Genomic DNA, 14,480 nt, shown 5'->3' with positions numbered 1-14,480 from the left:
GGGGAGCGTAAAGCTGGGGAGGGGAGAGAAGGGAATTGCTGAGGGGGACAAAACCGCCCAATCGCAAGGCCTGCGGACCTCCTCTCCTCCGGGAATTCGGACGGAGACGTTTCCACACCTCTGGAGGAGTAAGGGACTCATTTCCAGCCGCCTGGAGGACTGTAGGGGTGGAAGATCTTCCCTTGCCTCTCCCTATACCCTGAATCCTCGCCTTGTTAAGGCGGACTGGGTGTCAAGCGGACGCCCTTGGAGGTGGGCAGAGACTTCCCCAAGCAGGGCTAGAAGTACTGCCCGTCTTCCACCCCTCACCTCCATTCTCCCTCAGTCTTCAACTCCTCGCCCCCACGGCGTTCAATCCCCCCATTCTCCGCACGTCTCGCGATCCCCTTCATCCCCCATCCCTCCATCCTCTCACATCCCCTAACTCCTCTCATCCCCTTCCTTTTAAGCTCCCAGTTCCCGAGTCCCAGTAACTCTCTGGGAGCCCTCCATCTCTGAGCTTCTTATTTCCTTAGTTCCCCAATCCCCGTACCCTTACCCCCACCCTGCCTCCCTTACTTCCAGTCTCCTAATTTCCTCCCTCCTTTCATCTCTTTAATCTCTCAACCCTCTTCTTCCCCTTCCCCCCCACCACAACCCTCACCCTCTTCTTCCCACTCTCCCCAGCTCGGCTAAGGGGCGGAGCCGTAAGGAGAGCGAACCTTTCTGGGAGCCTCCTCATCCTCCCGCTCCCCCTAACCCCCCTTGCCCTGCCCTCCCACTGGTCTCGGAGGAACCGAGCCCGCCCTCCGGGGAGAAGGCGGGGCCTAGAACCTGAGCATATAGGGCAGGAGGCGGCGGGGGCCGCTCCTCACTGGCAGCTGGCTGCTGAGACCTACGGGGCATCCTCCGGCTCCGCTCGGCTGCAGCCCACTGGGATTCTCTGCGAGGACCCACGGAGAGTCAGAGGCTCCGGGGAGGTGAGTGCTCGCCTGCCGTCCCCTTCCGACCCTTCATGAAGCCTCCGTTTGCTTGTGGAGGACTGAGCGCTCATTCATTCCCCCCTGTTCTAATCAAACCCTTAGAACTTTGCTTTTAGACAACTTAAAAAGCAGCCCAGGACGAGAAGCAGCTGGAGGAAGGCTGGATGCTGACCTGGAAGACCGCCCCCCGGTTCAAATTTTGCTCTGCTGCTTATCCCTGTGCCTCAGTTTCCACGTCTTTAAACTAGATGACCTCTTCCAGCTCCAAATCTTTGCTCACATTTTATCTTCAAGTTTTCACCCTGGCACATAGCAATAATAACTCTAGTTCAAGTTTTTAGAGCATTTCCAAAGGCAGTGGTAGAAAAAGTATCGTCCAGAGTCTGGGCTGTAGTTCTTAAATGCTTCTTGACTGCCTATCCCCCCATTAGACAGATGAGATTGAAATTAGTCAAATGATTTTTAGGGCCAGGAAGAAACGACGTAAAATTTAGAGATTGCTCTCCTGACAATTCTAGAAGACAGGTAGTAAAATCTCGATTGCTTCTGTTTTACAAATAAAGAAACTGAGATACAGAAGGGTAAAAATCATCAGTCCAGAACCCTACAGCTACTAAGTATGAGGATCGGGACTCAGATCCAAGCTCTCTGGCTTCCCAGAGCATGTCTGTTTTCAGTATATTATCATTTAATCCAGTCCTTTCATTTTATAGCAAGGGACATTGAGGCACAGAGAGATAAGATGGTAGAATTAGAGATCATGTGGTCCAAACCTTCTTTTTACAGATGAAGAAAATGTGACTTAGAGAGTTTAATAAAGACAACTTAAGGAATAAGTTACAAAGGCAGGATCTGAACCTGCACTTGGTGCCCTTAGTGCTAGACCACGTGTGGTAGTAGGAGGTGATCAGGTGGCAGTGACGATGGTGACATGGTTCGGTTAGGGAGCGCTGTCCATTCAGGTGTGTGCAAGGATGGTTGGACACATCTGATACATCTGCCCATGTATCAAGGTCCAAAAGATTTTGAATGAACAAATGAAGTTGTTGTTCTGTCAGCTTCTATCATCATTTTGGGAAGACCTTCTAGGTGTTAGCCACTGGGAAGGCAAAGAAATCTCCTGATGGGCTGATCATCTAGCTGAGGAGAGAGACAATGGACTTGCAAAGATCTATTATGGTATAAGGTAATATAAGCTAAATCTAGGATGAATTGTATAGTCAATAACTGTAAGACATCAGGGGTAGCAGGGATCACCAAGGACTGGTACCTAGAAAGTATCTTGGGGGACATGGGTCTGAGTCTGGCTTTACAAGAACAGTGGGACTTAAGGTAAGTTACCTTAATTTAAAATCAATTTGAATTCTGGACAAGCTGTTGCTCCTCCCCCCCCCCCCCTTCATAAAACAGAGTGTACTTGTGTAAATGACAGTCTTCACTTTCAACTAATGCTGAATTCAAACCTTGTATGATGTTTGGCCACTCCTATGTAGAGTATGTATATTTTGGTACAAACTTAACTACTCACCATGAGACTCAGGGCTTCCACTGAGTACATTCTCTTGGGTTTTCATTAGTTCTTTTGTGTGAAATGGGTGGGTTAAGTGGATCCTTGCCCAGAGTGGTCACTGTGAGCAAAAGGGGTGCCCGTGCCAAAAAGAGACATTGCTGGGGGTTTATACACGGTGCTCACTCTGAGGGTACCTGGAATTTTGCCTCTGGCTTAGTTGAATGTCGTGCACTCATCCCTTAATGCCTCCTGCCTTCTTTCTCTCCCTTTACTCTCACATTCAACTTCATCCAATTTGGGGGACAGTTCTGAAAGCACCAACTACAGGGGGCATGCCAGTGTGGGTGTTGGGGAAAGAGCATTGCTTTGGAGCTGGAATATCTGCGTTCTTATTGCCACTTATTACTTGTGAAATCTTAGAAGAGCCGCCCTATTCTTGAAAGTCTTGTAAATAATAATTAAGCATAGCTGGGGATCCAACCAGAATTTTTAAAATAAGAAATTTAACCTAGATGACTATGAAAGGCTCTCTCTATAGGATCTACGATTGTCATCCAACCAAGCAGAATTTTGTAGGGAGCCTATAATTTAAGACTTTCACACAGGGGAGATTTGTTGCTCTGAATGGGGGGAAGGGGGGGGTGAAGCCTGGAGTGGTTTGGGGAAAGGGATGAGTGTAAGGAATAAAGTTCTGCCACACACTCTGGAAAACCTATAACCCTGCCAGAAGGGTCTGAGTTTAGAGAGATTTTGAAAGGAAGTAACTGAGGGTTGAGTTTGCTTGGTCCACTTGGAAGTGGGTGGAGCAACAGAATAGTAAATTTGCTTAGAGAACTGATCACATTCATTCCATCTCTCCAAGATAAGAAAATACCATTCCTGTAGGGCATCGCCACCTGGGCTGTTGTGCTAAATTTGACAGTTTTTGTTTGGGAAGGAAACCCTTCACACAATAGTGACCCGTCCTGGCCTCCACGGATCTGGAAAATACCTTGACTTTGTCACCAGCGGTGATTTGTTCTGTATGTGAGGTGCCTCTGTGTCTGACTGCTTGGGGCCTAGGAGACCATTTCTGCAGACTCATTGGTTTCTGATCAATCCCAGATGTGCTCGAATGGCATCACTCAGTTGAGGCTGATGGATTTTAAAGGAAGAAAAATACAGTCTGGGTATTTTTTTTTCAGTTTGTTCAGCTGAATAGATGCTCATAACTTCATGTGACAGGAATCTGAGAGCATCTATTAAACCCTCAAACTAAGCACATCTTGTTCTGGGGTGGGGAGGGGGGCAGGATTCAGGGAGGGAGGGATTTTGTTCCTTTTCCTTCCCTTTCTTACACTGGAAACTTTATAACGACAGTCCCAGAGAAAGCCTAATGTCTTGAGAGAGGTGATTAAGTTCCCCCACTGGGTCCTGCTTCTTTGAACAGAGAATGGATCTCTTCCTGCTCCCTCATTACCCCCATAAGCCTTTCTTTGTGGTTCTGGCTGTATAATCCTGGTCAGTCCCAGAACAGACTCTGCTTTTGAAAGGACTGTGCCTTATATTCTGGGGAGATGACCTTTTGGGTTAGTCTGTCAGAAATTTATCTTCCCTAGATTGCTACAAACCACAGTTTCAGAAATGTGGCTCTGCTGGGATTGAGCAACTTCTAGACAGTATATTTTCAAAGGCTGTTTACTATGGGAGAGATAGTATGGCACAATAGGTAGAAAACTGTCACCTAGACCTCAGACATTTTCTAGTTCTCTGATTCTAGGCAAACTTTCTGAGGCTCAGTGTGAAAATGGAACTAATAGAGGCTCCAAAATAGTGGCTCAGTAGAGTCCTGGAGCAGAACCTGAGTTCAAATGCAGCCTCAGATACTTTCTAGCTGTGGGACCCTAAGCAAATCATTTAATCCCAATTGTTCCCTCCCCCAAATAAAAGAAATAATAAAAGACCTTCCCTCACATAGTGGTCCTAAATATCACATGAGATAATCTATGTAAAGTTTTGCACAGACCTTAAAGCATTATATAAACATCAGCTCCTCTTATTTTAAAGAGTTAGCTTTGTAGTCAACTTTGAGTTCAAATCCTGCCTTGGACACATAGTGACTGTGTGATCCTTGTCAAGTCACTTAAGTTTTCAGGCTACAATTTAAAGAGGGCCAGTTACAGACAGTTTCAGGTTGTGTGTCTGCCTGTCTGGTTTCAGTACAGGAGAGCGGTGAAATCACAGGACTGCGTGCTAGATGCTGAAGAGCCCTCCTCTTGAAATACCCATGACCCAGAAATCTCCATTTCTGGGAAGTCTCCCTTTCTACTTGGCACAGAATGGCAATATGTCCAAAAAGGTCAGTCTTCTATTTTGGAGCTTTTTAAACTTTTTTTTAAAGAAATGTCAGAGCTAGTTCAGCTGAAGAAACCACGTGAATGGAAAAGACCCATTTCTACTTGATCAGGACCTTTATATCCAACTTTAAAGTTTGGTGAAATGTAAGATAGTCACGTCTCAGGAGCCCTGTCCCACATCTCCTGTGCTGTCTAATTGTCCTGGAACTTCAGTTTCTTCGCCTATAAAATGAGGTCCCATCCATGATTTTCCACTCTCCCTCAATCTTCCTCCCCTACCTCCACCTCCATTTATAATCAGTTACTATGATAGCTGGGTGGTAGAGAAGAGAGAATGCTGGACTTGGAGTCAGGAAAACCCGAGTTCAAATTTATCTTCAGGGAGTTACTAGCTGAGTTACTCTGGGCAAGTCATTTTATCTCTATCTGCCTCAGTTTCCTCATCTGCAGAATGGGGGATAATCACAACATAAACTTTCTAGAGATAGCACAGTGTTTGGCACATAGTAGGTGCTTAATAAATGCTTATTTCCTTCCCTCTAATATCAACTCTATGATATCTCTCATTTCTACCTCTTTTTGTCCACCTATACTGCAACCTGGGTCAGATCCTCATTTTTTTTCCCCCTCATCATCTCTTACCTAGACTATTGAAATGATTTCTTATTCACTTATCCCCTAAAGTTGTCAAATTCATTTTTATATAAATATGTATATGCACACATATAGATCCATATGTGTATATGAATGCAGTTTTATAGTTGGACATTGCAACTATAAGGCATATATACATGTATGCAAATACATTAACACATGTATATAATACACATATGTGTATATGCATATACGTATATATGGTTTTAGTGGTTGTTTTTTGGTTTGTTTATTTTTTAACTGACTCTCTCTAGCTTTCCCAGACTGAAAATAGTTTGGCTAATACAGATTGGCAGGGGAACTTTGAACTGCTCCATTCCTCGACAGATGCATCCCTTCTTAGGCAGCCATAGTTGCTGGATTTAGTGTAGACATATAGTGACATTTAGATAGCACCTACTATGTGCTGGGCACTGTGCTAAGTACCTTACAAATGTCTCATTTGATTCTGAGCTCAAGTGATTCAATAGCCTCAGGCTCTCCAACATTAGGAATGCTAGGCTCACTCCATGGCTCCAGTCCAAATGAAGATTCTAAAAGTACAGGAATGACCATATTACTCCCGTGCTCAAGAAGTTGCATTGACTCCCTATGCTTCTAGGATGAAATACAAATGCTTCTGCTCTATTTAATTTATTTAGTATTAATTAATTAAAATAAAATTTATTTTAAAAATATTTAAATTTTTATTTACTTAGAAATTTTATCTATTTATTTAATATTATATTATTTTATAATAAAAATAATAATTTTAAATTTTATTTATTTATATCACAATCTGATTTTAGCTTACCCCCTTCGCATAGTCAGGTAGCAAACATTTATTAAGTATCTGCTGCATGCCAGGTCCTGTGCTAAGGCCAGAGTTATAAAAAGAAGCAACAAATAGTCCTTACTCTCAAGGAGTTCACAGTCTAATGGAACTAAATTTATGTTCTATCCAAAACTACCTTCTTGTACCCCACACTAACATTTAATTTCCTTCTGCCATGTGTCTGCACTGGCTGCTAGCTGGCACAGTGGATAGAGTGCCAGGTCCAGTGTCAGGAAAACCTGAGTTCAAATATGACTTCAGACACTTACTAGCGGTGTGACTCTGGGAAAGTCATTTAACCTTGTTTGCTTCCGTTTCCTCATCTGTAAAATGAGCTGGAGAGGCCATGGCAAACCACTTCAGAAAACCCCAAGTGGCAAAGGGGTACAGTCTGTGCAGACATAATTCAGTTGTTTTCAGTGTCCAACTGAAGGACAAAGGACAAGGACCTTTCCTTGTCCCCCACCCCTAAGCCTGAAATGTTTTCTCTTCTCACCTCTTCCTCATGGAACCCTCTGTTTTTTAAAGACTCAGCTCTGGTACAATCTTTTACAATAGGTATTTCCCCATTCCCCTTAGGACTTGTACCCCAGTTATCTTGCATTTATCCCTTATCTGTCTTTGAGAGCAGAATGGTCTCATTTTTGAGCTCTAACACAGTACCCAGCACAGAGTAGGTGATTAATAAATGCTTATTGGATTGAGGGGATTAGAAAAGCTGGCCTGCAAAGTTCCTTCCTGTTCCAAAACTAGAATCCCTTAGTCCTCTTAAAGCAGGGTTCCCTAATTTGGAGGTCAGAATCTTTTAGAAGATCTGGAAAGTCTTGGGAAAGCTCCAAGCTGGTTTGCTAGGATTCTCAAAGGGCTCCCAGCCCCCTTCAAAGACTTACTGAGCCTGATACGGCTTCTTTGTTTTTTACTGTATTACTGTCAGCCCTCATTCCTCCCTAACCTTTTTGCATTTCCCACTTCAAGCATAAAAAGATTGAGACCTGCCAGAGATTTTAGAGATCATCTAATATGAATCCCCTATCCCATTTTACAGAATAAAAAACTGAGGTGCCACAAGGTTAATTTTTTTGCCCGTGATCACACAGGCCATAAATATCAAAAGTAAGATTTGAACCTGGGTCCTTGTTAGCTGTAGAATTAATATTCTTTCTACTGTACAATACTGCCTCCAAGTCCTGGGTTCCGCCTCAGTTCCGAAGCTATTATCAGTGTAACTTTGGGCCAATCATTTCTCAGTCAACGTTTATTAAGGCATTGTGCCTCTCTGGGACTCAGTTTCCCCTTCTGTAAGATGATGAAAATAGAGTAGATGACCTCTCTAATCACTTCCAGTTCCATATACAGATCCTATGCTTTTTTTTTTTTTTTTTAAGAATCTAGACAAAAGGGGCAGCTAGATGGCTCAGTGGATAGAGTCCTGGCCCTGAAGTCAGGAGGACCTGTGTTCAAATCTAGCTTCAGACATTTAATTCCCAGCTGTGTGACCGTAGGCAAGTCACTTAACCTTAATTGCCTCAGCAAAATAAATAAATAAAAGAAAAAGAAAACAAGCTTAAAAAAAAGAATCTGAATCTTAAAAAAAAAAGAAGAAAAAGAAGAAGAACCTAGACAAAGACCACCAAAGTATCTATAAAATTCTTTGTACTCCTTGTATAACATGTAATTTATATATAAGTATTATTCTTGACAATGTTGCCAGTCACATGCTGCTATGAGAGAAATAATTATTAATTACTAGTGATTTGGGAAAATTGAGTTATCCCTTTCTTTTCTTTTCAAGACCTCAGTCTCTGAAGGTGGAGTTAAATGTCTCTTCCATCCAACCCAACCCTACAAGGATTCTTTAACTTCAGGTGTATTCCATTCAATGAAACTTGGGTGGAGACAGATCCTTTTGTTTGCATCAAAGCTTCTTAAATTGTGGGTCTCAGCTCCGTATGAGGTTACATAACTATATGTGGGGAGCATGAAAAATTTAGCAGTAGTTAAAGATATTAAATATTCCACCAAGATTTAATTCTTTACGTAAAAATAAAGCCCATCCATCTTATTGGTATGCAAGTTTGCTTTCATCTTAGATAAGTAGTGAAATTATATGTATAGCAAACAATTGTTTTAAAATAAATTTCTTTATGATTTATCATCAATAAATTTTATGTACCAGGGTGGAGAAAAAATTTCTTGGGCGAAAATGGATTGCAAGTGGAAAAAGTTTAAGAAGCCCTGGACTAGATAGCCCAAGAGTAGGGATGGTGATGGTGGTCTGAGTATGGAGATAATTTCTCTCTCCAAGGGTGATTTGATGTTACTCTCAGCCCCTCTTCTTCCACTGTGTTAACCAATCAGAGTTGAGTGCCACTCCTCTTCCAAAAGAATACACAAACTCTATTATTTTTAGTTTAAGAGGATTGACCAAATGACCATCCTTTTTACTAATAACCTGGTGGTCTAATTAATACCATGATTAAATTACCCAGAAACTATGTCTCTTGAACTTTTTAAATCACCACCTCCCCTTAGGATATAAGCTTCTGGAGGATAAGGATTATTTCATTTTTGCTTTGTGGCCCTGGAACCTAGTATTGAGCCTAGTACATGAGCACTCATGGAATTTTAAGTCTTTGTAGAACAAAATATATTAAGGGAATCTCTAATTACTGGTCTTGTGGGAGAGAAGAATTGGATCTGCTGAGTGTAGAATACCCTTAGGGTAAAGAAAGGAGCCAAGGAATTTTTTTCTTTTCTTTTTTTTTCCTTTTTGCTGCGCAATTGGGGTTAAGTGACTTGCCTAGGGTCATACAGCTAGAAAATAATTAAATGTCTGAGTTCAAATTTGAACTCAGGCCCTCCTGACTTCAGGGCTGGTGCTCTATCCACTGTGCCATCTAGCTGCCCCTAGAATTTTTTTCCAATATTGGAAATTGATCTTATTTTATACCACCAAATCTTTGCATTTTGGTAATACAAATCTCACTTGTATTTTGGAGGGAAAATATCACTAACAACAGTTTTTTTTTCCCCTAAAAGCAGTTTGAGAAGCAGTTGTATATGAGAATACTAATAATGATAGCTAGCATTTATATCACACTTTAAGTTTGTATAGTGCTTTACACATTATTTTAGTCAGTTCTTACAATAACTCTGAGAAGTAGACTGTTATTATCCTGTTTTACAGAAAAAGAAACTGAGACAGAAAGTGGTGAAGTGATTTGACTAGGTAGAAGGTGTCTGAGGCGGTTTGAACTCAGTGCTTTATGCACTATGGCACCACTTAGCTATTATTAAAAGTGCAAGCTGTGGTATAAATATTGCCTCTTCTTAGGAGACCATTTACTATGCTCAGGACAAGCCCGCTCTTCTACTGATGTTCTGTGATTTGTCTCCAAGTGTGCAAAAGTTTGGCAAACTTTCATCCTTTGCTTTGTTCAAATAGGGAAGAGGCAGTTATCCTTGTACAGCTGGCCCAGATAGTTCAGAGCTAAGTCAAATAGTAAAGATGGGTGTGGGGTTGGTTTTATTTTTTTAGGAGCTAAAACTTTGATTTTCCTCCAGGGTTGAGATGTTTTATGCACAAGTTGACTTCTTCAGGTGGAGGAGAAGTTGTTAGCATATTTATAAGCACCAGAAGGTCTGCCTTTCCCAAGAAGAATATATTGCTTGTTTCTAGACTTCTGATGTGAAAATCTTTTTTTCCTTGTGCATTATAAGCTTTTTGTAATGTTCCTACATTGTGCAATAAGACTAATAATCAATGCATCAAGAAAGCTGATTATTTCTGATCATTTATTCAAAAAGTACTTAATACCGGCTATATGCTCAGCATTTTCTTGGGTGTGAAGGGATGTAGAAGTCATTGCCCCAGTTCTGAGAACATAAAATTGACTTGGAAAGAAAATACAGATATAGGTGAGAAAACTGGAGAACAGCCCAGGGGAGTTATTTAAGTGTAGTATTAATTCTACTCTAAAGACTGTAAGAGTTAGAAGACCCCGAGGAATCACCTTTAGAGCCCAGGGGCTCTTAAATTTTTTATGTGCCTAACCCTTCTGGCAATCAGTCTGATGAAACTGCTTCACAGAATCATGTTTTTAAATGCATAAATTAAAATGCAGGGGATTAAAAAGAAAATCATTTATCTCAAAGTTATTAATTTTTAAAAAAAGCTCATAGCTCCCAGATTGATGATCCCTGGTTATAACCCTTAAGTTATTCCTGATCTAGATAGTCAAAATCTCTCATTTTATATATCAGAAAACTCGGGGAAAGTGACTAGACAAAAATTAAATAGGAAACAATAACAACGTTGAAAGTTGAATCCAAATTCAAATTCTACTTCTTCTTTAGCATAATGATCACAGATCACAGATCATCTCTGATGTGTAGCTACTCTGTCCTTGAGGTGGACTCAAGATGGGGACCACTTACTTATGTCCTAGGAAGAATGGAGAGAGGCTAAACAAATATGGTAGGAGATAGGAATCCAAGTTTGGAAATCACTTTTTCCAATTCAATTCAAATCTAATATTTTAATATTGGTTATAAGCAAGAAATTTGAAATTATAATTATGCTGTCTTTACTTTTAAGAGATTTTCTTTGACTTTAATTAATCTCAAAGATAACTTTCAGTGAAGCATTTGGGCATTTCATTCATTCATCTCTTCATAAACGTTTAGCAGTAAAGCAGTATGGCAAATATTCACAAACATTTAAGAGGGAAGGAGTATGGCAAATAATAGGAGTGAAGCAGTGATTGGAGCTGCTGATGATCTGAGTTCTAATCTTGCTATTGAAAACCCTGGTCAAAGACCTTGATTTACAAGTACCTAGAAAACACTCTGAAATACCAAGTTGCTGAGAAAGTATCAACTTGCCTTTGTAGAAGAAATTTCCTCATCTGAGAGTTCCCTATAGAACTTAGGGAACTGAGAGTTCCCTAAGAAATCACAGGACTAATCCCCATCTCTATGATAATTTCGTGTTGTTACAGTTGAACGGTTCAGTCATTTCAATAATTTTCCAACTCTTTGTGACTTCAATAGGGTTTTCTTTGTAGAGATACTGGAGCTGTTTTCCACTTCCTTCTCCTGCTCATTTTACAGGCGAGGAAATCTGAAGCAAAAGGGGAAATGACCTATCTAGTGTAACATGAGCTAATATGTGTCTGAGATCACATTTGAATTTGGATCTTTCTGACTTTAAATCCAGTGCTCTATCCACTGTAGTCTATTTGCAGAGTGCTAGGCCAGATTTTTAAGGAAAAAGTGAACAACAAATACATTGTGGACCCTGCCCTCATGGAGCTGATAATTTAATAGGGATGGATAAATAATACAAATTAGAACATGAAAAGAACATGTGAGGAGTACAAAAATGCTAAGATCAGGTAAGTGAGAAATCACTTCTGGCTGGGAATATCAAGGCTTCTTGGAAGGGTTGCATTTGAAATGGGACATGTAGTGTCTGAAAGGCATTCCCTTTCTCTCTCCCTCCTAGTTAATTTAGTAGTGAATGAGACCACCCCCCCAAAAAAATCTTATTTTGCCACAAAGTGTTTAGGACAGGTTCCTATTGCAAAGGCTTATGATAAGTTCATACAATGTAATATCCAACTATAAACTCTCCGGGAGAAGCATCTGAAAGAAGGAATTATTCGCCAAATTGGATCAAAATTCTCACTTTCTCCTGCCTTCCCTCCCCCACCCCATCTTCAACACAGCCAATTTGTTCTCATTTTAAGGAAAGTACCACTAGGCAGAAAATGGGGCCAGACTGTATTTATTCCTGAGAAACTTCAAGTCTTATGCTTTATGGGTAGAGAAGAGGTATTTTCAGATATACTTTGGCATTGCTGAACAAAGTGCTCTCTCAAACTACTGAATCAACTGGGCACTGTCTGAGTAGTCGGCTCAGGGATGTGTGTGTGTGTGTGTGTGTGTGTGTGTGTGTGTGTGTGTGTGTGTGTGTGTGTTTCAAACTCATTGGTCTATCACTGCTTGAGTTTCTGAGTTCACTTAAATGTAATATCTATAATAATCATTCAGATAAATGTATATATACACTATATATATACATATATACACACATAAATATACATACTTACACACTGTGCACAGTACATAGCTATGCACATATGTATCTATATATATGAATATACACACATATATTTTGTTATTTTTGTTCAGTCTTTTCAATCATGTTTGACTCTTGGTGACCCCATTTGGGATTTTCTTGGCAAAGATTGGAGTGGTTTGCCATTTCCTTCTCCAATTCATTTAACAGATGAGGAAATAGAGATAAACAGGATTAAGCGACCCAGTCACACAGCTAGTAAATGTCTGAAGCTAGATTTGAACTCAGATTTTCCTGCGGCCTGCTCTAGAGCTCTGTCCATGGTGCCATCTAACTGTTTATACACATATACATACATACACATACATATATTTTCATACGCATATATATATATAATATCCCCAAAGTCTAATAAAGCTTAAGCTTTAACTACACCCTCATCTATGAATACATGCATGCATACATATAGAAATACAGAAAATACTTTAGAACCATTGAATTTCGAGCTTTTTCCTTCAGCCTTTTCATTTACAGATGTAGAAACTCATACCCAGAGAGAACTTGCCCAAAGTCACATGCCTAATATGGGTAGGATTGTAGGTTTTTTGTTTTTATTTTTGTTAATTTAGCCTTTTGACATTGACCATTGCCATCCACTCTGGGTCTTACATAATAGCTAGTATTTATCACAGGTCTGTAAGTTTTACAAAGCAGTTTACAGATGTTATCTACTTGAAGGGAGGTAGATACTGTTATTATACCCATTCTACAGATGAAGAAACTGAAGTCTAAAAGAGGTTGTGACTTGCCCTAGTTCCAACTTGTAAATGTATAAATAGGATTTGAACTCGTCTTCCAAAATCCAAATTCATTATCTACAGTTATACCTAGCTTCCTGGTACCAGAATTTTTCATTTTCACATCAATTTGTATAATTCTGAAGTCTTTAAGACCTTTTGGATCATGTGCTATTGTACATTAGTAATAACCATCATGTAAGAGCAACCCTGAATGCTTGGGTCTGCTCTCACAGAACTTTTAAAAAATAATATTTCCCCCAATTGCATGTAAAAAAATTAATATTTATTTTTGAAAATTCCCTCACTCACTCTCCTTTCTCCTCCCTGAGATGGTAAGCAATTTGATAAAAGTCATACATGTGCAAGCATGCAAAACATTTCCATATAAGTGAAAGAAAACACAGACTGCCTCCCTCTAAACACACACACACACACACAATATATATATATATAAAGTGAAAAATAGTATGCTTTGAGCTGCATTCAGATTCTACCAGTTCTTTTTCTGGAGGTAGATTACATTTTTCATCAACTCTCACATTACTAATACATCTCTCTGAAGACCAGTTAAGTTGGCAGAGTATAGTAGTCTACATGAATGGCACTAGTCAGGCACACACTTAATCCAGTAAATCAACTTGGGATTTCATATTTTCATTTCTTTGGACTGTGCTAGTACAACAAATGATCACATCATAACTGAGAACATCACTTAAATTTTTTTTCTAATTCTCAGTTTAGTAAACATCAGATAAAAATGAACATTTCCATCAGAATGTATTATATATAACTTATTTTTCCTTTTAAGTATATAAATACATTGAACATAAAACATTCAAAGATTTTCTATTTATGGGTGTTTTCCTCTTGCCTTGCTTCTGTTCTCTTTTGTACATTTAAATAGGTTTCAATGACTATTCCTCCACCTTTCCTCTTTTTTTTTTGTACTGCTGTTTTGAAACCTTCCTTCCTCTCCCATTTATTCTCTCATCATGGAGAAGAAAAAATTCTGCTAAACGAGATTCTTTTTTTTATTAAAGTATTTTATTTTTCAAAATATATGAATGGACAATTCTTCAACATTAGCCCTTATAAAACCTTGTGTTCCAGTTTCTCCCCCTTCTCCTACCCTTTCCCCTAGATGGGAAGTAATCTAATATATGTTAAACATGGTAGAAATATGTTAAACCCCATATATGCATACATATTTATACAATTATCTTATACACAATATTCTTGTAACAAGTAAACAAAGTAAAGCAAAACAAATTCCCACATTGGCTGAATCAAAAAATGTATTACAATTCATTTGGGACATTGTC

At 39.7% G+C, this 14,480-nt stretch overlaps 1 protein-coding gene across 1 annotated transcript in view; it reads left to right on the top strand.

Moving 5' to 3' along the window:
* The first annotated feature begins 860 nt into the window (after window positions 1-860).
* Window positions 861-14,480, top strand: part of CRISPLD2 (cysteine rich secretory protein LCCL domain containing 2) — an 80,633-nt gene continuing 67,013 nt past the window's right edge. Inside the window, exon 1 of the mRNA XM_051974915.1 lies at window positions 861-959. The gene's annotated coding sequence lies outside the window, so the exon portion shown is untranslated. The remainder of the gene's footprint in view (window positions 960-14,480) is intronic.

This window comes from Antechinus flavipes, chromosome 2 (genome assembly GCF_016432865.1).
Source record: "Antechinus flavipes isolate AdamAnt ecotype Samford, QLD, Australia chromosome 2, AdamAnt_v2, whole genome shotgun sequence".
NCBI lineage: Eukaryota > Metazoa > Chordata > Mammalia > Dasyuromorphia > Dasyuridae > Antechinus > Antechinus flavipes.
Note: the sequence above shows the minus strand (reverse complement) of the source record. Positions and strands in the feature narration are given on the sequence as shown.